This window comes from Aythya fuligula, chromosome 6, assembly GCF_009819795.1.
Source record: "Aythya fuligula isolate bAytFul2 chromosome 6, bAytFul2.pri, whole genome shotgun sequence".
In the NCBI taxonomy this organism is placed as follows: domain Eukaryota; kingdom Metazoa; phylum Chordata; class Aves; order Anseriformes; family Anatidae; genus Aythya; species Aythya fuligula.
Window position 1 is genome coordinate 5,186,293 of NC_045564.1, and position 25,366 is coordinate 5,211,658.

At 35.4% G+C, this 25,366-nt stretch overlaps 1 long non-coding RNA gene across 1 annotated transcript in view; it reads right to left on the reverse strand.

Annotated features, from left to right (window-relative positions):
• LOC116490470 overlaps positions 1-25,366 on the reverse strand; it is a 97,599-nt gene that overhangs the window by 69,502 nt on the left and 2,731 nt on the right. Inside the window, exon 2 of the long non-coding RNA XR_004253384.1 lies at positions 24,178-24,258. This is a non-coding gene — a long non-coding RNA (uncharacterized LOC116490470). The remainder of the gene's footprint in view (positions 1-24,177; positions 24,259-25,366) is intronic.

Below are 25,366 nucleotides of genomic sequence, written 5' to 3' on the forward strand. Positions count from 1 at the left end.
ATCAAAGCATTTGTGGTAGAAGCTCTCCTACCTATAAATTTCCTTACGATATCGTTTCAATAACTTTCTCATCTGAAAGAAAACTTGCAGCTGTTGTGTTTTGAAAAATTCTGGCAGGGACAGATTTGTATGTTGTGAATGATGTCACCATCTCGTGACAAGCTACAGAAAGCTGTTGGCTAGGCCAATTTTTGTGTAGGCCATCATTATCTACATTTACTTTAAATCCTTGGTTAAAATATATCTTTAAATTGTACGTGCACATAGACACACAGCAATGAAAAGTAATTCCTTCTATTTGTTTCTTTTGACTATTTAATTAACAATGCCAAACAATATTATATGTTCCTTCCCAATAAAAGCCCTTAATTAATGCATGGTATCAGATAAATTTACGTGAAAGCCAGGTATTCGCCTTCACCTTTTGACCAATGTTCTCCCAGCACACATTGGATTTCAAATGCTTGTTTCTGGTAGCAGAAATCTGTACTAAACGGGGCTGATTCCACGCATCAGCACTAACAGTCAGGAAAGGCAGCAGTTGCCGAGGGCCTCAAATTGGACAGCAAAAATCACCACAAAAGTGAGAAGCTGTGTGAGAAGCTCAGGGGAAAAAGACCATGCAGCTGTCAGGCATCCCTCCAAAAGGGCTGGGCATAAGAAGAAGTGGAAGCACACAGAAGGGGAGGCTGAAGATTGGCCAGGCTGCCACCTCCACAGAATTTAATTTTGCCATCCCCAGTCCTGCGAACTGAATAAGTTAACTCAGTTTGTTTAATGAGCTGGAAAGCTTCTAACAGGCCCTGCTTTTAAATGTCTGGTCAAGAATACAGGAATATTTCCCAAGCATTAAATCTACTACTTGCAGAGAAGAGGAAATGTTCCCTTAGGGTAAAGAATGAAGGTGGTGAGGGACAGAAAAGGATACAGCCCTGTCAGGAACCTTAGCAAAGCACAGCGTTTTTCAGTGCAGCATACAGGCGTCTCAGAAATATTAATTACCTTTCCTGTCTCCAAGACACACTCTGCCCTATTTGGGAGCAATCCAGGTAGGAGGCCAAAAACTGAATTTCCACTCACAAGGGTGTTTATAAATTTTTATACACAACCATTTGATTTATTTTGCTGGAGAAATTAATCATGATTCTGCTTTCAGTCCATGTGCTTCCTGCAAGATCACCATGAAGGACACAATCAAATTGATCTGAAGTTATTATTATGTACAAAATATCCCACAGGATTTTTATTTTTTCTCAGAACTTTGCTTCCTACATTAAAAATTAAAATCTACTCTGAAGGAAATTTATGGTGACTTTAAAACTCTCTGAGAACACTGTGGGCAGTGTGGGTATATTCTAATCATACAGTACTAATAGAAGCCTGGTTTCAGCCATATTTCAATTATTCTGTGAGTCTTAAAAAATATCATTTCTGAAAGCATATAAAATTAAAATAAAATGTTCTCAAATGCATTTCCTTTTTTTTTTTTTTTTTCCCTGCAGTGAGTGATGTAATACAGACAGCATGTTTGACTCAGGAATTTCAGCAAATTACAATTCCCCAAACAGAATATTAGATTTTTGCCTAGCAGATTATGTTGCTCTCTGCACATTATCTGTCTTATAAAACAAAAAATATTCTTGAAGAACACATTTTAAAATATATTTGAACTTCAAAGTTCCATATTTTTTTTGTACTGCGGACTCTCAACTTGGCATAATAATAGGAAAAAAGCAGACTCCACTATGTCATTCAAAATGAATTATCCATGCAAAAGGAAAGCAATAATACAGAACATATTTAGTATTCCAACAAAAGTTGAGTATCTTTGAATCTTTTCTCCAAGACTGCCTAGCCAACAGATCATGAGGTTACTGTATAACACAAGCTACTGATTTTCAGGTGGATGTGAATCTACAAACATGTGCAAAATAGTCAGGTTTGTTACTAAGTGATTGAATATTGTACAATTACATTTTTTCTAAGAACATACATGAAGTTGATGTGGACCTGTAACTTCCAGTTCAGGAGTGGTGATATATGCAAACTAACTACAGTAAAGCTGAAATACTTTATTGTTTATTTTCCTTCAAGAAACCATTCCACAATGCCAAACCTGTGCTATGAACCAATAAACTGGCAGCTGCATTTCAAGTGCATTTATTGCAACCATATTCTAGTAGTGACAACTTTAATAATATTGTAAGTGTTTGTATTTTTTGAAAGAATTTGTCTCCCAAATTTAAATCTCAGGCTTTCTCCTTCCTGGTACTTTTTGTTTATAAGATGTTATTTCTGGTTTTCACACACTTGATGACAAGCAAGGACAATCAAATCTAAAAGGCTTTACAGTAATGTGGTTCTAAATATTCTAAATATATAGCATATTCTAAATGCTCTGGGTTTTTTAGGATTTCAGGATTATGGAAAAAAAGCTTAACTAAAAGTTTTATGGCTGATTAATAAGGCAGAACACCAGATCTCTACATCATTTCTTCGTACATATCAACTCTGTTGATATATCACTAGCCCTAAATCCAGAGTTAATATTTCCCCTGTTGCAAATGTACAAACCACGTTCAAAGCTGCCTGCCCTTCCATTTCAACATTACTAAGTCTCTTTCCGTATTGTTTGAAATGCTGTCATGGATAACAGAGCTGTTCTCAAGTCTTGTATAGCATGTAGTATAGAATGTTGTATAGCATGCTTTTTATAAATCAGTTTTGACGTTCCTTGACATTACTTTAATGAGCAACGAAAGTAACGGGTTCATGAGTAACATACCATACCAAGGAACTGGGACACAGCAGAGGTTACTGAAGGACAGCATCCAGTATTTATCAGCTAGTAGAAACTGGGCCACTTGGTAAAATGTTCTCCTGATTACTGACATAGCACAGAGTCTGGGAGTAATGAAAATAGGGAACAAAGAATAATGCGACTCCTGGAATAAGTTAGCTCTAAAGCATTTGATATAAGATGTAATTATACACCTTCTATTAGATATTAGGCATAAAGATGAACTGTTGATCATCTCTGATGAAAGAACAAAAAGACAAAAAGGCTTTACTTTTTTTTTATTATTATTATTAAATATCTGATGGTAGTTAACTGGTAACAGCCCTGATACAACCTACTGAATTATGAGTGCTTTCCACCTGGCCAAACACAAGACTAACAACTGCAGCTGCAGACACAGGATAAAGATACCAACCGCTCATCCTTTTCAGTGTTCGATTATCTCCGAATTACAATAGCAGTATTAGCTACCATTATAAAATTAATAAACTTTTGGACTTTTTAAAAAAATACTTCTCTTTAATAGTTAGAGAAGCAAGCACAAATGATGTCAGTGCTACCATCCCATTCTAAAATGTCAGCTACAGGGATCTAACAGAAAAGAAAAAAAATTCTCCTATACCAACTTTTTTTTTTTTTTTTTTTTTTTTTTGCTAAACTGTAACTGTTATGACTCTGCTATGACTCAAATATGACTCTGCTATCCATTTTTCTGTAATCCACAGACTGAAACCAGCCCTCAGCCTAATCATTTCTCACTTTTGTCAGAGGAAGCTTTCATCAACCAGTGTATAAAAAGGAAACGCCACAATACTGTATAAGCACCAGCAAGTCTTTGAAGGAAATGGATGGTATATTACATAAAGGAAGAAAAGATTCTTTCTGATAAAACAGTTGAGAGACTTTAATGATCTTTATCTCTTTCCATACCAGAAACCAGACCTGCAATGAAAGACTAGGTGTGATTACACAGACTACTAGTACCAAACCATAGTGCGATCATAATACAGCCCTTGCTCATGACAGCATCCCTTTGAATCACACCAGACCCAAGTACAGTGCTGTATTTAAAAGACTGAGTAGATTTACTCTTAGCTACAATAATATTTATATTCATCTCTGCTTCCCATTGCACGCTACTGGGGCTTCTTTTAAAAACAGAGAAATAAAAATTGAGAACAAAGAGGTGCGTTATTTTGAGAAGAGTTATTTGAAAATGTTGCTTTGGGGTCTATGAAAAGTAAGAGTTGAAGTCTTGGTGACCCTAGTCACTGCACTCCTGAAATAAAAAATACTACTAATAAAAAGAAAATGACCGACAAGAGAGACAAAACATCCATCCAGAACATAAATCCTGCTATGTCCCTCTTGTACCAACCCTGCAAATTCTTGTGGTACAGTGACAGTTCCTATCTTGTCTGAAGCAAAACCTGAACTGAAAGCTTCAATATCCAAAAGCACAGATCATTGTTCTTTGAAATGAAAGGTCAAGTTAACAAGGCAAGATCTACACTTCCCTCTATGGACTAGCAAAGAAATGAAAGCTGAGGAAATAACATATGTAGTGTAGCTTCATTATTTCAATAGAGCTGTCTTGTGAGTAAAGTTAAGCAGACATGACAGTAGGGTAGCAGTTAAGACCTAGTAGAGAGCCATTTAAGTCATAATTCATTGATATGTATAAAGCTTATATAGCCAAAAATTTTTGGAGCCGGACCTCCTGACGGCATATTTATAATTCCTTTCTTTCTGTCTACTGATTACATTAGAAGCCTTGACAGATGAGCTGCTTAATTTATACACCTACATTATATGCCCATAAATCCATGGTGTAAATATCTCCATCGGTGCCTCAGTGTTTATACAACCCAACATTACTTCAGATTACTTTAAAAAACACACTGAGCTTGCTCCCAATCCACTCTAAGAACAATAATCACTTGCTATGGAAAAAAAGACAACTTGATTCTCTCTTCCATATCAAAGTAAGCCCAATTTACAAAGTTAACTTATGAATCTCATCAGATATTCTGACTCTACCCCATGACGTACAGATATCTGGACACCTTGTTTTGCCTGTTTTAACTGAAGACACAAAGAACTATCCATTTGCTAGTTATCTTAGGACTTAATCTGTTAAACAAATGCAAAGTAGAGTCCAGTAATCCTCACAGTTCACTATACTGCAACATTAGTTTATATAGCAGTGCTTTCCACAGAGCCTCTAGCCTGCAAGACGGTTTGTGTTAAAAAAAAAATAAAAATAAATAAATAAAAAGTCTAAGTTGTAGATACTTAGGACTATATTGACAGTTTTGGCCACATTTAATTGACAAACACTGGAATTATTGGTAATACTACCAGAATAAAAGAAGATTCACTTCCAAGGATTTCAAGTTACTTCACAAAGTTCATTAAAGTTTCATCTGCCTACCTCACTGTGGAAGCGGCAAGATGCTGTACAAAGTAACCTTCAGTACACCTCTGGCATTACTGATTTAAATTTAAGACAATAGGCAATAAAAAGCAGATTGTAATGGCTTTTCTGTCATTCTAAAAACTAAGCTAATACAGGAAAAGAAAAGAAGTTAAGCAGAATATCTTACCATTTTCCACCCATGAATCTTCCACATGTTTATGCTACATTATCATAATAAGCGAAAAATGATAACACTCCAAATTAAATGACTTACTACTGCATAATTACTCTTGAGAGTCCCATATAATTAGTATTTTCTTCCAGAAACATCACTTCTGAAGGATCAAAACTACTGCAAGTATCACTCACAAAAATCTAGCTAGGTATTTCATAAGTTGCAAGTGTCCTGTATATTTCTTCTATCACAAACAGACTTCTGTCTGAGATTGTATTTTTATCACAGCATGATAATCATGGCTTACTTTTAGCCATGTTATCTTTTCTTGTAGATGTCATAATTTACGTTAAAGAAGATCATACAATGATGAAATAGCACAGTGAGAACAGCCCAGATTCTCAGGAGAAATACCCAGCGTTAGGGAGGCTTGAAGCAGAAATGAAGATAGATGTTTACCACCTAATTTCTCCTTAATCTATGGGTCAGAAGCAATTTAGCACCACAATCAAAGAATCTCAGCATGGCTAGGTAATCAGAACTCCTGAGGCCACAATTAATCAAGGTGCAACTCTGTTCATCACGTCCAATTCTTCCTCAAAATGTCACATGAAAATGACTCATTTGCTTCAGCAAGAGAGTTGGAAAGTATGGACAGGGTTTTTGCTTTAAATTCAGTCAGCATTATGGCTGATCCACTGATGATTCCAGCAGATTTATCCTTAAAAATCAAGTTGTTTTTTTTTTTACAGAAAATAGAGCCTTAGTAAACTGTCGTGAAATCAAAATTCTAAAGTATTTTGAATATCAGATGAGAAAATGCCATGTTATTTTCTACAGGTCTAGCAGCATCATTAGCTTTCAATGTTTTCCACCTTTTCTTCCTTTGGGATTGATTTGTCAGAGACTTTAGCAAACCCAGGTTTTAATACAAGGAGTTTGGCCAACATTTCTTCCTCTAGTACAGAGGAAAATGAGGGCTAAAACGTGCAGTTCTCAAGCATCATTTTTCACTTACATTGCTTCACAGTATTGTTTCTGATCCCTTCTTGCATGTAGTAATCAACCTTCTGGATATTGAGGCATAAACAAATTTCTTTAACTACCATTACCTCATGGAACACTAGCCAGTGACTAAGCAGGAAAAAGAAAGAAACACTTTCTCTCTTAACCTTTTTCAGTGATATGATCTTGCAAAAGACCTTCATCCTACATAATATTCTATGTGTTTTCCAGATCCAGTCTATCATTACATTCCCACAGCAAGGAGTAGAACCTGATTTGTATCAATGACAGGCAGTATGGTGGAGAAAATAGATTTGTACATGTGAGAAATGTATTTTCTGGCACATATGTAGCCCTGAAAATGTAAAAAGCATTACAGTTGTGCTTTTTTTGGTGGTGATGGTTGGTTGGTTTTGATATTTTGGTTTTGTTTTTAAAATAATTTTGGTTTTCTTTCACAAACAATTTACACCTTCATGGAAGAACTGAAGCGCAGTTGATGGAATTGTTTTTTCAGAGGTGAGCAGAGACATTGAAGGTGTTCTGAGAAAAACAAAGCAATATGAAAAAGAATTCCCCACACATCTTGCACATGTTTTCCTTTAGCCTTTAATACAGTTTTAAATATCACTATATAAAAATACATAATTATCACACATCTGTTGTATATCAGAATAGTTACTATCACATCTGTTAACATTTATTTTTCCTCCCTCATACTAACCACTTATTACACCTTCTTTGAGATGAGAACTAGATTGTTACGATGGCCTTTTCTTTTTGCAGGTCTTTCTATGATATATAATACCTTGTTCCAATTTTCTTACAGCAAACAGCCATTTTTTCATGAGCGAAGTTTTGTCCATGATGGTTACACGTGTAAAATGCACTAGATTGCTAAAGTCAGATGATCTTTCAGATGTACAAAAAAAACAGGTCATATGACGGAGCAATACCAAAATGCAATTTCAGCTTTTAGACTGAAGTAACATACATCAAATCCACAGAGTACCAATGATCTGAAATTACTGAAAGATCCAGCTGCTTAATCTCTCCATGGAACTGCTTTCCCTCTGTTTTTTTTGTTTTTTCCACTATTTCTAAATGCATACTAGATTTTTTTTTTTTATTTTTTTATTTTTTTTTTTTTACTTTTCAAACAAGAAACAATTGGGAAAATAGTGAGGATTCAGTTTGTTTTTAATATTTCAGCCCAAATACTCAATGATTCAAGTAAACATTATGCAACCACTAGCCATGCTTCATGAATGGACAGATAGGTGAAAATTTTGGTAGTTTCTGTCACTGACTTCAGAGGAAGCAAAATATCACTCCTGAAGTAGGTACTATGACTCATAGTGAAAGACTTAAGGTGGAACAAGTTATTCCACATGCACAGAACCATCAAAAATAATTGTTAGCAAAGTTAAAACTGCATAATCATAAGGTAAGTCCAAATATCATGAAAGAATAATTAGATTATGCTAAACAACTTACTGTATAACAATTCCTTGTCCTTATATCCACTATGGACAGACTGAGTTGATCAAGTACGTAATGGTTTGCAAAAGGTGCACTGCCCATTTTTAGAAATGGATAGCCAAACACTGTGATGAGCATGCTTATTTAAAACTGTGTCCTACACTGAAATTATGGAGAAAATTCTGAAATCATTGTATGATTCTCTCTCATGTGAAATAAATAATAATAAAAAACTGTTTAAATTATAAGCTTAAAGCTTATCATATGATGGCATAAAGATATTATTAACATTGACAAAAAGGAATCAGTTACAAACTTTGTCCTACTATAAAATCTTATGATGAAATATATCATAATAAGGCATGGTTGATAGCCATATACTTTGCAATTACTTTTTTGTAATTCTAAGTTCTACACATACATGTAATTCAAGAAATGTAAATGTAGAATCCAGCCACATTCAACACAAAGTCAATTTTGCAATGTAGCTAGAGGCAGACAAACTGGCTTGCAAAAAATAAACCTCCAAAATTCCTCATTCTTTCACCCTGCATTGATTCACATTTAAATCTTACGTTACCAAATTTCACACAGTATTTTTCCCATTGTAATCATGCAAGTGTAACCATACAGGCTGCTGTTGTTGCTGTTTAGTTTTTCTAAGGAGGTGTTTTGTATTGTTTTACTTGACTGCATCCAATAGTCAAAATTATATTCCCATGCTTTTTCTGTGAATACTTCCTACATAAATGTTGTTACCTCTAATTTCTTTACTGTTAGTCTACAATAGTGTCACTCTATATATTTAACAAGAAGTTTAGTCAACACAGTAACATCTAATTGGCCTTCTGAAACTGATTAAACTTTATTCTCACAACATCCCAGCAAGGTTAGAATACAGTATCCACATTTTCAAAGTCAAATATTGACACCCAGAGAAAATTGAACTATAGAGAGATAAGGTTTAGCATTAGGTTGCTGAACTGCTCTGCCACTGTACTGCTAGACTAGTGAAGGTAAATGTTTTTCATGTTACGTATTACATTCCACTTATTGCCCTCTTCAACTTTGTTCGTTATATATTTGTGCCCATTCACGTACTCCTGGGTATGTGCTTATTCTGGTACTCATGCCAGTGATCTTTCATTATGGTAGAACATTCTTCCCACTCTGTAGTTTGTAACTTTATGTAGTTAAAACAGCTAGCACTTAGCCCTAGTCATCTTTATTAAGCAAAGCCATACAAAAAACCCTTCTAAATATTACTCTTGCTCTTCTGTAACCTTTCCTTTATTTCTTTTTTTTGAATCAGAACTGTGATGTTCTGAAAGGCTCGAAACTTACAGCAATTCTAAAAGCAGTAAATACAAAGGAAAACCTGTTTCTCAAGGAATGCCAATGTGAACATGTGGATCTAAATATTCAGAGTCAAAAAAATACAAGTAAGCTTGAGTGTTTGGCTAGAAAGATATTTTTGAGCAGAACTGTACAATGTATTTCATATCTTTTTATGGTCGGGTCCAAAAGTGGCTTAGCTGATCCTTTCAGAATTTCTATTAACATAAAAAGTACAGCCAGATACACATTTTGAAAGGCCAAATGCTTTTCATAACGCATAATTTTCAAAAGCATGCTACTCATACCTTTTCAGAAGGGCTTCCTGTATGCATCCAAAAGGGAGATGAGGTTGACTGTGACAACTCTTGGAAGATGTTTAATCCCTATTGTTGACAGCACAGATTACTTTTACTGTATAAACTGGATAGAAGTGAGGCGGTGGATTAATTTACCTTCACATTACATGCTACATTTCATAAAATCGTGGCATTTACTTTATAGTTAATCAGTGTCAGAACACACTTTGCATAAATTAAAAAACTCTGGAGTGACACTAAAGTTTTTATCTCAATTGGGACATTATTTTGCTCATTCTTATCTTCAGAACTACCTTAAGTATTTAGAGCTATAGATCTCAGGCACTGGTAAATCATTTATACCTGGTTTCTTTCTAGATTGAGGGTAGACAACAAGTATGTATCATTGAGGATCATTGATCATCTAAACAGAACTTAAAAGATTTTGAGGAAGATAAGAAAATGTTGTGGAAATGGGTGATGTTTTAGTAAGAAGTGGTCTAACCACAGACCAAAAAAGTAAAAGAAACTTTCCCAGCTTTCAGCTGGCACAAAACAGATGTCCCTAGCACCAGCTCATGCTTCATGTCTTCTGTGAGTTGATTTTCTAAAATTATTTGTGTCATCTGGTTGTATAACACTTTTTGTGAAATAAACTGATATAATTGTACATCACCTACTTTTGTTTTCTGTAATTAATTGTTTCTAGTTAACATAATTTCTGTCTACACTAATAACAATTCCGTATGTGATTTATTACCACTCATTATCTAAAGCTTTTCTTGCATAGAGGATAAGGAGTCTGATGAACCAGAAACTCTAAAGGTATTCAAATTGTTTTCAAAATCAGACGTAGCTTTTTTTACAATGTGCAAAACAAACAAACAAAAAAAGGCATAAATGAAATTAAAAATAATAATAACAATAATTCATTTTTCTCCAGATCTTTCCACTGACTTTAATAGAAATAGGATTTGACTCTAAAAGAAAGATACATTAATAGAATAGGTACAATCTTGTACGGAAATACTTAAAATTCTACTAAAGGTTGTAGAAAATAATGTGCGGCCTAAACAGTTTGGTAGATGGTGTAAAAGTGACAACAAGTGGGCAGTGTTCAAGCAGCATGACAAGAACTGGGAGCTTCAAACAAATAATGGCAACTAAGAGGATACATCAACCTTTTTTGAGAGCAAAAAGCAAAGCTTAGAGCTGGCTCTATCACTAAATCATCACAGTTGGCACTGGCAGGAATGGATTTTACTTTTTAGTAGTCAATGGCTTATATTTCAGAGGTTTTAGCAACTACTATCTATAGGAAGCTATTGCAGATTCCATCAGCAGAAGTTGACACAGAGCCAGCCTCCAATATCACGGTGTTTGCCAGAAGTCAAGAGACATTTGACACTTACTAACAGCAATTTGCTCTTTGGAAACTGATACGCTGAAACTTGTGCATGCATCTAAGATGGTTTATCTATTTTGGAAGTATAAGAGGCATTTATGGCTCTTCAAAACACTGTTTAAAAATTCTTTCAAGGCTATTTGCATTTCAGTCTAGATTACTATATTTATTTTAAGAATACAAGCTGGTGATCAACAACATTCTCTATATGTATTTATTTCATTCAGATTCACAAAGATCCCTTATTTATACATAGCTGAAAAAGCAATTAAGTACCGGACCTCATAACAGCAGCAGAAAGAATGGGATTCTTTCCTCAAAGAGGACTTCCCGTCATCAGGAAATTAAATGTTTCTTCTGGCAGACAGTAAAGTACACACAGAAATAAAAATTAATCTGTAGGCTTACACTTCCATGCTTTCTCAAAGTTAATTAAGAGACAAGGTTACCCAAGGTTCAATGAATGAGGCAATGCCAACTCAGGAAATGATCTCAACTAATAACAAATGAAAAATACAAAATATTATTTGTTGAGCAAATTAATATAAGATTATTGTATTGTCTGTTGCTAAGTACTCTGATCTTTTTGAAGGTGCAATTCTTTGAAGCCTTATATGAACACATGCAGAATTTACACTAGGGAGACAGTCAACAGATGGTCTCCGAAATGAACAAAAAAAAATGATGAGAGGTTAAATCATGAACCCCAAACCAAGATATGTCTGCTTAAAAGCTTGACTTGCCCGGCTATTAAGAACACATCAACAGGGACAAAACATGGCTCCAGCTCATCAAGAGCTACCCTAGATAGGTGCAAAAATTTATCAAGTTACCATGGAAGTGAAAATAAAAAATTCAATTAATTAAAGACTATCAGTGAGTAGGTAAAGGAAAAAAAAGAAATCTAATATAATTTCTGGGGTGACAGAAGTTTCTCCACTGACCTGTAGTTAGTGACTGTGGCAAGGATTTTGTTTTGGATGTTTACCTTTTTTTCTGGTAGTTTTAGTCCCAAAATGAAAGACAGAAGGACTGATAGTACAGACTCAGTGCTACATGCTATTGAAATTAAGGTAAGGGCAACTGGCTAAAGACTTTAAAAATAATAATAATAATTCTAACATGCATTCTAGCAGTCTGCATTATTATGTTTTGATCATCACATCAAATTCAGAACAGTATGTTTAACAACTCTGTGCAAACCCTTCTTTGCTGAAGCTACCCTGAAACTCGTACAAGTGAAGAACTGGCCTCTCAATAACAACTCTGATTATTCATCTTAGAAGATTTTGCTATGCAAGAATTCGTATTCTAGGAATGAATCTAACTAGCAAATCGTGACTCTAAACCCTAGAGACTCAAAATACCTGGGATGTAGGGCTCTGTTTTTCTGAGAACAGTGTAACAGCAGGCCATACGGAAGATTCTTCAGTGTAACATTTACAATCCTGATTCAGCTAAGGTGTTTTCCAGATAGCAAGAAACAAAAATACTCAAAGACATAAAGGCCAGTGGTTGAGAAAAAGAACTTTAAATACCTATGTGTTTAAATACTTGTGCTATTTCCACTTAATTCTAATAAACAATGGAATGAAAAGAGGAACACACATGCTCTAGAAAGTCTACATTAAAATCAGTTTTTAATATCATGCATTCTCAAAAAACTAGGACAAAATAATCTAATAGATCATTAATGATATTTTCGGGTACTTTTTGTGATGTTCACATACTTTGAATATTCCCTAACTGAGTACCAGTCATGTTCAGAGACAGACAAATGTTCAAATCTACGGTTAAGGTCAACTAGTCAGGGAAATCTTTACAGGCCCTTCTGAAGAGTATAGTCCTGTGATCAGGACTCAAATATAAAAAAAAATATTTTAAAATCTTTACTGGTATCAAGTCACAAAAGAATTCTCCAGCTTATTCTAAACTTTGTTTTCTCTTATGTTTTTATGTAATGCTTATGCTCTAAAAATACAGCATAGAAGCTGAAAAGCATAAAGCTAGCTAGTTTGCATTTGTTTATTGGTTTGTTTTTGTTGTTGTTTTTTTTTTTTTTTTTTTTTTTGCTATATGCTAACAATGATATTTTATGCATGATGTAGTAACATGAAATAGACTTGATTTGCTGCAATAGAGTTTGTTATTTTATTTTGATCTAAAATGTTTAGGTAAGGTCAAAGTAAAATTAACAGGCAGTAATCACTGTCCCCAAAACAGTAAGTCTAAGTAATTCCATACTGCTGTTCCATTCAGAATGGCACAGGTCATTGCATACAAATTTTGGAGTTCCAGGGGTTTGTTGTACTGTCTCTTAGCTGCAAAAATCACTTTGGAGCTCCTATCATCAAATGCAAGGGATAAGGACAGAAATCCTTCATGTTTATTTCATGTTTCTCTAGCTAGAAGCCAACAATAGCAAAGCAATTTAGGACTGCAGGACTAAATCCCCATTTGTCTCACCCTCATAGTCATAAAACAATTTATCCAGATAAAAGAACTGGATTTTATTTTATATTTTTGATGAACTCTGAAGAGTTGATCAAGCAGTTTCTAAATATAAAGCAAGGAAACTTATGCTGTTGGTAAAATATGGTGGTTTTGTTCTTGTTCTGTGATGCTTCTGCCTTGTTTTACACAAGAAAAAGTACAAAAGTACAATCCAGAAGATGTACAGTATTATCACACACACACAAAATGTATACTTATACTGTTATAACTCTTCAGTTCTATAATCAAAGCAAACACCAACAATTGTGTAAAAGGCTAAAACAAGCAGGGAAGAGTAGCACGAATTTCTAACTACTACTACACTATCTACTTTTGTAAGACATCAGTCACAAATTTATTACATTAAACCCACTAAAAGCAAAAAGATCTAGAAGGGTAGGTCAGAAGCCTTTCTGTTTCACATCCTTGGATAGTTGCTTTCTATGCCATGACCTTGTTGTCTGCAATCAGATGTTCAGAGTGGACTGCTGTCATTTAAGAGCTTAAGAGGTGGCACAAGGTTTCCTAAAGTTATCGGAATGCAAAACATCCAATTTTTCTCATTTAAGTGTCTACGTTGAATGAATTTTGAAAGTTTAGATATTTGGGTAGTAGTCACATTTTACTTCTTGCCTTCATGTCAGTATTTTATGGCATAAGCTGAATCACATACAGTAATCCCATCACACCCATCTTGGTACATATTTTGAAATCTTCAAAACTGTTCTTGTTTTCAGAAAAGACTTTAAATTACCACTAAATACTTATCCCTCCTCCCTATTAAAATACTGGCTACATTTTAAATTGACCATTACCAAAGATTTACTATTATTTAGAATCTCTGAGTGGTACCTAATATTGTCTTCCCATGTACATCATGCAGTAAGTGCTTCCACAGGGAATTTGGTGCATTCCAGATACATAGTTTGGCAGTAGCAAACAGTGGGAAAATCAAGGTATTCCTGCTCCCCACACACGTCATGCTCCCTTTAAGCTAATTTACTTAACCTGAAGAATTGTCATACCATGTAACAGAGACTGCAGCAGCAAGGGCATAATTGCAAGATGGAGAGAATACTCTAAACTGGTAGCATCAAGTGCTTTAATAATAAAGATTCATACACCCAGAAGGTAGACCATTGAAGCACTGGCTTCAGTAGCCATCCATGATGCTTACAGCCTCCCCATATTCCCTCCATTCTCTTTCCCATTCTCATTTATGCCAGAAGAAATTGTAAAAATTAAATCCCAAACCAGAAACAGAATTTTAAACAACAAAAACTCTTTCTTGATGTGTTGCTTTCACTCTGAATTAGTACATTCAATTTGGAAAGTTCTACAAATACCATTGCAGTGGCAGACCAGAAGCAAGGGGGAACTGTGATCACAAAGCATTTAAGACAGTCTTGCTATGCAATAGGCATTTCATGGAACTAAACAGAATGTGTGAGAGAACACAAGCTTTTCATTATGTCTTGATTATACTGCACAGCTGCTAACATTTCCCTAAGATGCTGCTACTTGATCAAAGTAGAACAACACAAAATAAGCAAAAAATAGTTCACATATTTCATTTGGCTTGGGTCATCTTTCAGGTGACAATGTTTCAAGTATTGGTGCATCAGCAGAACAATAACACACTTGGAAGAGGTAAAACAGAAATCTTTAATTCCTATGAACATGGGATTTTGTCAAGGATTTTCAGTTTAGAGTAGACTGAGAAAAAAAATCCAATTAAAAACAGTAATTAGAAAGTAGTTTAAAAAAAAAAAAAAAAAAAAAAAGCAATTAAATATATCACTGTTCAACATCTCTTAAAAGTTTAAAGACTGCAAAGTCTACGCCAATGCCCTAAAAGCATTCCCCTCCTCAAGGGTTGTCTGCCTGGGCTCCGGGCCAAGCTGAGGACAGCGCAGCTGCAGGCGGTCCCCTTTCCTTGGCTGACCAGGGTAAGGCTCCAGGCAGCTCTGAGGCCCAGGGCTGAGCCCACTTCCTTCCCGTAGAGCTGCTTTCAAGCTGAGCCTCTACTGTTTGGCCCCTGCCTGAGCTATGCCTCCTGCCGTGATGCTGATGCAGACCCCCCTGTGGGTGACTCCCTGCCAGCCCTGCCACCATGCTGTTTCAAGCTCACCTTTACTTGTAGAGCTGCCAGCCCTCGCTGCTCTGTGACAGTCTAACCTCATGTGTTCTCTCAAGCATTCACGAGAGAGTTAAGTGATAGGACACGATTTTTAGTGGTCTAACTCCAACTGAGGTAACTCCTAGCCAGCCAGCTTGAGGAGAGGGGAAAAAAAAAAAAAAAAAAAAAAAAAAAAAGCCAGAGGAAGTATAGGAAAGTATAGGATAAAATGTTTTTAGGTCAATCTGACGTGTTGCAGACAAAATATTCCTTATGAAAATTTATGAAAATCAGGGTCCCTGGTCACATGAACAAATATGGAAAAGAAGCTGTTATCATTGACATGACCACTAACCTAAGAGGAAAACTTTTAATGCATCTAGAATGTGACATAACTCACTGAAAATGCACAAACTTTTGACTCCGTTTTGATGGAATGAGAGGATATGAACCAAAACAGTAAAGCTTAAAGGGAATTAATTCTTTATGACAGCTAGAACTGTTTCAATACATATTTAAGTCACTTGATAATTGTGAAGATTAAAAGCTCTGGGATGAGTATTAGATCAATCTGGTCAGCCCTCAGTGCAAATCAAAGCAGAGCTTCTGCTTAGACAGTTCTATGCACAAATTGTTCAAACCTGTTCAAGTCATGGAGTTCATCCTCAAGATACTGTCAAGTGACAGACCTGCAGACTGTGTCATTTCACTTGTTTAAAGCCATTAAAATGATCCACTGAAGTTACACTGCTATATGCATTTCCAATGGCTAGAAGTGAGAAATTAAGTTGCTGTGGGATTGTATTCTGCAGAATCTCTGTCCTGCCATCAAGTTGTTTCCAGCATACTGCATTTCTTACTAGCTCTTCATCAACATGGACATAACACATTTCACACGGTTCTCCAGTATTATCTTCTCTATCAATATAAGTTTCTTGTGCTTGAAAGAGTTAACTTCTTTAATTAAGAGTTACTTTAAAAACAGACTAAAATCAAATCAACACAACAACCTAGTACTTGGCCTGACGCAACCTTCCAAAACCAGCAATTCTTGTTGGAGTCAGAGAATAGGAAAGAAACTCATATTTCTTACAATATGTAAGAAATTAACCTTCCACTGAGTATCACTTCATGTGCACCCATACTCTGACAATGGTCTATTCTCCTTTTATCATGAAGGAATTACATATATCTAGGGCCAAACTATCTGCTGGATCTAATAACTGCTGGGGTAACTGGAGACAAGGGATTAGAAGAGAACTGCTGTAAACTACTGGTATTTGGCTAGTTTGCAGAAAAAGCCATGTTTCTGGTAAACTACACCGACAGCCAACAGTCCTGGATCCATATGCCAACAGGAATCATAGGAAAACAATGCAACTACAGCCACAGCTGCAACTCGTTCTTCCATTAAAAACAATTGGGATTCTGGAAAGCTGATCCCAAGCTTTTACAGCATCGGTACATGTTCCCACACTGGTGGGGTTCTCATGCAGATAACCATCCACACCAAGTTACAAGCAGGAGAAACCAGAGCAAAAGTGAAAAGTAAGGAAATGCAACTTCTCTGAGGTTGCTCTGTTCTACAGTACGGCAGAGAAGGTGGTAAGTAACCAAGTACAGCTACAAATAAAGGGAAAAAGATGGGAACGTTAAAGGGTATAAGAAAGAAAAAGTTTCTGGAGCAAAGTGAAAAAAAGCTAAGTGTGTACAAATACACTTTATTAAAAGGGAATTCAGATGACTTCAGATCAACTGTTGCAGTTGCATATGTGAAAAAGAACTTCAGAACTAATCTGAGGCACTCAGACAGAGCTAGCAAATTCCTGCAGTATAACTGGAACTGGGATGAGGTTATGTACCTGGTGATCAGTGTGGTCCTCAAAACTTTCACCACTACACACTCACGCTTTAAAGAAGTAGCTTTCCAGTTTAGGGGAGATCCATGACCAACTTGATTAATCATCATTCCTGATTTAAATTGACTAACACATGTGAATATTAAAGTATCTGCAGCTTGATAGGTAAGATACGTAATTTTACATAAAGCTTTCAAGTGATTCATAGAGGATATGTGATTATAGCCAATGAAGTGTGCTTTTCAGATAGATTTACTGCTTGCAGTCTCTTATAAATCCACCGAACAATGCATTTAAAGCTATGCAGGAGGACATCAGTTCAACAGACAGTTTCTTAAATGTAAAACAAATAATAGATTTAATTTCTACAATAACAAACAGGATTTACCATTGATTCAGCAAAGGAAAAACAACACGCAAAAGTTCTTACTAAACTGAGCCGTGAAACACTTAGAAAGACAAAAAATAAATACAATAAATAGTTAACTTTCATCCAATAGTTTGGTAGTACAAGGGGAAGGATCTGCAGATGAGGGCCACACTAAGTTCACAAGCTGTAATTAACATCTACTGTTTGCCACTGATAGAAAAAAGTACTGTCCTAGACAAACCACTGGCCTAACACAGGTGCATTCCATATATCCTTAAATCAACAGCTTGCGTTCACATGTTAAAACTCAGAGACTACACAAATGTCCATCTGCACAACTTCTCGCAGTTACATCCTCATCATGAGACCCCACTATGAAAATGAGTAGCCATAAAGTAAAGCTCTATTATTATAGAGCTACAGAGGTACTGCAGCACTGTGCTTTTGACCTTTTTAGACTGTGCTGTGCAAATCACTGGTGTTCCACAAAATACCCACCAAAGCCATACTGTACACATCCCCATGCAAGCAAAAAATTAAGAAACAGAGCTAGTAAATTACTTCAAAGTTTAGCCCAATTTTAATTCATCTAAAAATGAAAAAACATTGTGGTAAGTTACATAAGAGAGGCTTGTATATTGTTTTCCTACTAATAAAATGTAGGTTGAGGAACAGTAAACTTCTACCACATTTCTCAGTATGTTTTCACACAAACAGTGCAATTTGAATGTGTAAGTTCAGTGCTCAGAGAATCATCTTAAAAAAAAAAAAATTAACTTAATGTTTCTGAGCTATTTCTCATCTCTTGACCATTCTGCAACTATACTGCTCACTGTTGTATCCTCAAGAATTTTATGTGAAATACTGAATACAATAGCACTAGTCTCACCAGGGAAACTTACATAGCCATGCAGACAGAAAAGCAAAGATAGCTGCACCTTTATCTGAAATGTTTTGGGCTGAGCTTCAGGTAAGAATCTACCTTTAGGTACTTGACACTGCCTTCTTAAATAGGAAAACTTACTTTTTAATGCAAAGTGGGGAAAATGACATGGTTACGATTTTCTAATGATTTGTTTTGCTCATTTTTACTTTTACAAAATTTGACAGGTTAGGGAAAAGAAGTTGCCAAGATATCATAGAATTATAAAATCATTTCAGGTTGGGAAAGACCTCTAAAATCATCTAGTTCAGCCTTTAACCTAGTATTGACAAGTCCATGACTAAACTATGCCACTAAGTTCTACATCTAAACATTTCTTGAAGACTTCCAGGGGTAGTGACTTAACATGGAAGAGGAACTCACTGAAAACCCCCAATCTTTATTTTGAAAAATATGTGAAATTATTGTACTAACTGTTCAAATTTCATTATTTTAGAGTACTTCTATTTATAAGCGCACACACATATGACATTGAATTGCAGAAAAAAATCTTATTTTGTTGAAAGGAATACTTAAATAGAAGCTCTGCCTTCCTCCCAAGCACTTGCTCAATTTTTTATCTCCTTACCAGTAATATCAGCATGAGCCCTTTTCTTCCTCTTCTGTCTAGCCCACTCATTCCCCACCTCCTCATCAGGTAACTTACTGTGAGGGGATAATTTCCAATGAGATGGAAGGCACCTGAGTGGGAGGAAGAGTTCTGGGGCTGATGGTAGAACAGAAAACTCTGGTCTCACTCCATAGAGTCAGGGGTTCAAGTGAATCTATCTGAAGCAATGCATGCTGACTTGGGAAACCATAAACTTTGTTGGTGAGTTAGGACTTAAGCGTGTCATGATTCTGTACCTTTCCTTTTTCAAGGGAGGGGAGGAACAAGGGCAGTCTCAGACAGAGGACCAGAGGAACTTCGCTGTATTTTAGGTCACCATCTACGCCAAAGAGCCATACATAATTTTTATCTTCCTTGTGAAAAATATGAAGTCAACAATTCTAATTGCCCATTTCATTGCTTACTATGTTGTCTTCTTTATTTCTTTTCCCTAATGAATTGCACATAAAATAATCTTGAATTTGTCTATTTTTAAACTTATATAGTAATTAAATATTTTAAAGTTGTAAGTTTAAAAACAGAGAAATTCAAGTAAAAGAAGACTTGGAGAAAGATTGGATTTAGCATTTCTAAACTATCAGCGTGATCTCTTCCTTCTAGAAACTAGTATATAAGCCAGCTTACAGACTATTTTGAAGTGGAACTGGTAGTGTTTAAATACTTCCAGAGAAACAGATGGGTGAAAGGTTTAGTGAGGAAATATTTAATCAGAAGGGAGTTGGCAAATTAATCTGTAAGTGAATCCTTTGAAAAACAAACAAAAAGTGGTTTTCTCAAATCCGTTTTGTAACAACCTAAATTCACATGACAGCAGTACCTTAAAAGCCTTCACCATAATGTTAACTTTCAAATATTTATAGTTCCCACTCTCTACATCACAAGAAAAATATTCAGAGTCTTATACTCTGGAGAGCAGGTATCACAGTGTCAGGAAACTCTACAGTCACTTTGCTACAATGCAGTAGCCTTGAAAAAGCAAAACATCCAGTGCATGAATCCTTTTAACCTATTTTAGAAGAATTATACAACTAATAAGCAATGATTTCAGGTTGTCAACATTTTTTTCTTTCTTACCTGCTTCCACTCACAGTCACTACTAATTATTAATAGTGACTTCTTAAATTATTATTAATAGAAATCTATTGATTGCTTTCAGGTAAAATGATTATCTGAAACCCTAGACAACTTTTCTTTCCAGCTTTTACTGAGCTTATAATACACAACAGGTGTTACGGTAACTTTACTTGTTCCTTTCCCTTAGAGGTAACCATGTGCCGTAAGAAAACAGAGAAGCTCTTGCCTGCATTTCTCCACAGCTATTAAATGACTTTTACTGTGTCCATATCTGTTAGAAATAATAATGCTCATTTACTTTCATTTACCACAGCTGCCTTCCATCTACTATACATTAAATCATAATTATCTCTGTAGTCTCCCTCTAGGAATTTTCCATGCACCATAACTATAGAGTTACAATAAAAAATAAAAATAATAAAATAAAATATTTGGGGAAGTTACAGTATAACTATTGTAAATAGTGGTGGTTAACAAGTCTAAGATAGTCTATTGCATTTTACACTATTTGTTACATTTCATTTCAGAAATGGCTAAATACTTCGATCCTTGCTCATGTTGTTGTCAGCTCCAAACAACCTAAAGAGGAATGGTGTGCTCCTGTGATTACACTCAGCAACACATTGCAACTTTACACTAGACTTTACAATGGTTTGCATCCAGCAGACTGCCAACATAACAAAATGAAGTGCATCAGTATTTGAGGAAAGCAGATTGTTATGCTGATGTGTGAACTCACTGGAGTCCACAAGTCTCTGTGACAAATGAAATTTATTTCATGAAATTTTACAAGATAAAGCATCCAGCTTCAGTTCTGACAGCAAATGCAGTACCTTGCCAACTCTGGCCCATGATGCAAGGGTAATGCATTGGTTACTTCTGTTTCTACCTGCATGTCTACTTCAAAAAAAAAAAAAAATAATAATACTTTTTCATGTTGGTTTACTTGTATGTTTGCAAAGATAATAAAGAATTGTATACCTTACAACAATCTGTATATTCTGATATTTTTCAAGTGACAATGAATAGAGAAATAAGCTCTAAGGTGTTAAGGTTAGCTGCTCCACAGGCAAGATGCTGTGATTATTCAGATATGAAAATTGGGTTCTCGTGTAACATTTGCACACGTGTGTGGCAGTTGCATTTCATGACTTGTGAAGACTGAGAAGTTTAATATTTAAATTTCCTATTACAAAACTCTGTAAATTGTTATACAAGGAAAAAAAAAAAAAAAAAACTATATTCTCAGACTGCCAACTCTTTAGGGAGGAGGCCTTTTCTGGATTTAAGGAATATAACATAATTATTAAAAATCTTATAGGATCTGCACCACTATAAAATTTGGTATATCTTCTACTCTAAGCCTGACATAATTTTAAATATATTGATTTAAGCTTTTAGTACCAACTTTAAAGAAAAACTTCAGTGTTGAAAACGACAACCACAAAAATGTGTTTGTTTACACTTAAAAAATAGAAAAACACTGTAACTTCATTTGCCAGTATAGTTGCTATAGCTTCCCCCCAAAAGCACACACCTTATCTCTGATACAAATGTAAATGCGCGTTAGTGATGATGGTGAACAAGGCCATCTATACATGGCCACTTTTCTGGTGTGTGAAGGATAACAGAGATGCTGTTGCAAACTTGCTGTGAGTTATCTTTGTGTTCTTCAGGAAAGAAGAGTTATGCGGATCCTCAGTTTACAAGACCGAGAAATGTACAGGAGTCAATGATATCATAAGCAGTCACATTAAGCTTTTATTCCTGTCTAGGACCAATATCATTAACTTTTTGTTTATTAAATTATGATTGTGCTTTAAAGTTGAAGCATCTTCAGTGAAGTATTTTTGTTCTTATAAAACCAGATTTGTCATATTTGCAACCACCAGATATAGCCTCTGAAATAATAAGGTACAGAGAGAAACAAGCATAAAAATAAACACTTTAATCTTTCTGAACAGTTCCTGTTCATTTGCAGCATATACATTCAGAAGTTATCTGTTCCTAGCTATTTTAGAGTATTCCTATTAGGTGAAACTATAAAACCTTGAAGTGCTGGTGTATTTAGTTTAAAATCCGAGAGCCTGAGCAGCTATTAATCACAGTTCTCCAAACTATGGCCAGCTATGGACTAATCATATGTATGCTAACCTCAGTTTGACTTACTATACTGACAGCAATGTGGAAATATGTGATTTATGAGGTAAAGAAAGTTGAGTCTATTAGAAAAAAATAAATATTTAGTCAAGCACACCACACTGTGGGCTAAAATACAAAAGACTCCTTCCCACTAGATTTTCATCTCTCTCTGGATCAAACCTTTCTCACCCCAGCTGTCCACTCACACAGATCATACAAAATTGAGTTAGCCTAAATCGCGATAGCCTAACACAAATTTAAGAGAGGAAATGGGCTGTTTTATGTTTGCTTCTGCATAAGTCCAAATTTCACCCAGAATGTAAATCAGATATTTTTATGACTCAGCTTGTTTTAGGTCATTACCTAATAATTTCTACCACTGTCAGAGAGACTATGGAGCAAACAGATTTTGTCGGGGATAACCTAAACAATTTCTTCAGGCCCCTTCCAATCCTATTTTTCTACACTCCTACGATTTTGGAAAGAGACTAAAATTTTCATACTCTAGCTGGAATCTGAACCAGAGCATTGCTTCAGTACTCTGAATAGCACAAGTGGAGCCTGAATGCCAGCATCAAAGTTGACCATTAAACTCCATGACATACAACAGAGGAAATGTTCCATCCAACTCCCCTGTGTCCAAGCTGGAATTCTTGAAAATCCTGGCATTGTTTCCTTTTTCAGACAAGCCTGTTAATACTAGGAAACCACAAAAGCCCAAAGAACCACACAGCAATATGATTTGTAGTATATTTTCCACACTGTACAGTGAGTAAAGAAAACAGGACATAATAAAAGAGATGTTATAGCGTGTAAGTGTTTAGGCACAGACAGAGGAGAGTGGAACTGAACTTTTGGCTTGGATTCCTGGGGTAACATAGGGCAAGTCACTCAAGTTAAGTCTAAAATACTAATTTTATTATTTTGTAGTACTTCCCTGCTCTTAGTCAATATGCTTTCTTCCTTCATGTCCTAATTCAATATTAAAACAAATTTCATGTCATCTCTGTCTTGATCTTTCACGGAGCCACATCCACTAGGCACATCATTGCTCATTCTTTCAGGACAGCACCATCCAGAGACATTCAAAACCCAGAGGCAGAAAGCAATCTCAATTTGAGGAACAGTTCTATTGCAGAGCTACCACAACACAACTGTATCATTTCCAGGACCAAAGCTAGTCATTCTATATGTCTTTACACTGTATATTTCCACAAGAAAATTAAGCAGTGCTATCTGGGAATCTCAGGATTGTTACGCACTCTAACATAAAAAGATCCTTTGTATTCTAGTTCTGCATCAAACATGGGAATAATACTGCATCACAAAAATAAAACTGCCATCAACATTCACTAAGATACCGTAGCACTTAGATACTAAATTATTATGAGTGAAGACGGATAGCCTAGAATGAGATAATTGGGATAGAGTCATTCAAAAAATACACAGTTGTTTTGAATATGGTAATGGTAGCCTTTCTAATGTTTCTGCAAAACAAAACTAGACCTCAATAACCAAAGGAAATCCATAGTACTAGAGATAAGAGATGGGTTCTCCACAAAAGTATTAAAAATTATTTCATCAATGGAACATAAATGATCAGTTATAGGACACTAACATCATAATATCAAAGCAAACGTCACTCACCATAGCCTTTGGTTCCTTTAATACACTGAAGTTTAGTTCACAGTTAGAGCTGTTTGGTCTACCCCTTCTGCCTCTCAGGCTCTGGAAAAGGAAAAAAAAAAAATGTAGAAAAGTTGCTGAAGCTGAGCAAATCTATAAAATAACAGATCTAGAAAATGCAGCATTGTGATTTAATTAGGCTCTATCTAGCTGTTGCCAAAGTCTTATGAACTTTAAAAATATAAGAGCAAAAGAGAGAAAATGCTAATGAAAGAAGAGATATAGGCCTTCAGTATAACCCATATACATCTGACATAAGACAAAACAGCCATCCATTTTCCAAGACTTCATAGTGCAATGTCAAAACCGTAGGGTGGTAAACAGATCGATACAGCTCTGCCAGGATAGATTACATGGTGTAGATACCATGAAAAATATCACAACCTATTCGCACATCAACATGCCTTTTTCCATAGTGTAGACAGCTACAATAAGTAAACCAGCCCATCCCAATTGACATACTTCAGCAATTCTAAATCACAATTATACTTTTGTGTTATTGTTAAGTGCATAAAGAATCTTTTTATAGAACTGCTGCAAGACACAAAAAACTTCTTCCCTGAAGGGAAACTGTATAGTCAGAACATCTCGTTGCTTTTAGAAAGAAGATAATTACGAATAATATGATGGGAACTTTCAGAACATACTGCATCAATCAAGTTCTGCATGAGTAATTATAATAATGTTTTATAACATCATTAATTTTGTCTGCACAGCATGTCTCAGATTTCTGAAATACTAGATTTCTTCCCCAAAGGACATCAACCCTCAGCATAAGTTCTTGGTAAATTACTATGACTCTGCTGAGAACAACCGAGTAGTAAAGAAACATATGTTTTCTGGTCTAGGACTTGAGGTCATAGAAGGTATTGTCTGCATAGCTGGTTGTTTTCCTACTGTGGCAACTGCTGTTTTGAAAGATTTTACAAATGTGCACAAGCTATTAGGTATAGGGAGGCTCATGTCAGTAAACATTACAATTCTTTTTCATTCCAGTATAAGTCCTGCTGCATTTTTCTCTTTATTGTTACTCATATGTGAATCTGTCCATTTCTTAAGGCTATATCTTCAGATTTAAAGTTATTTTTTCAATCATAATGTACATATCATAAAGAAAGGAATTAATGATTCCTCTTCAGAAGTCAACAGC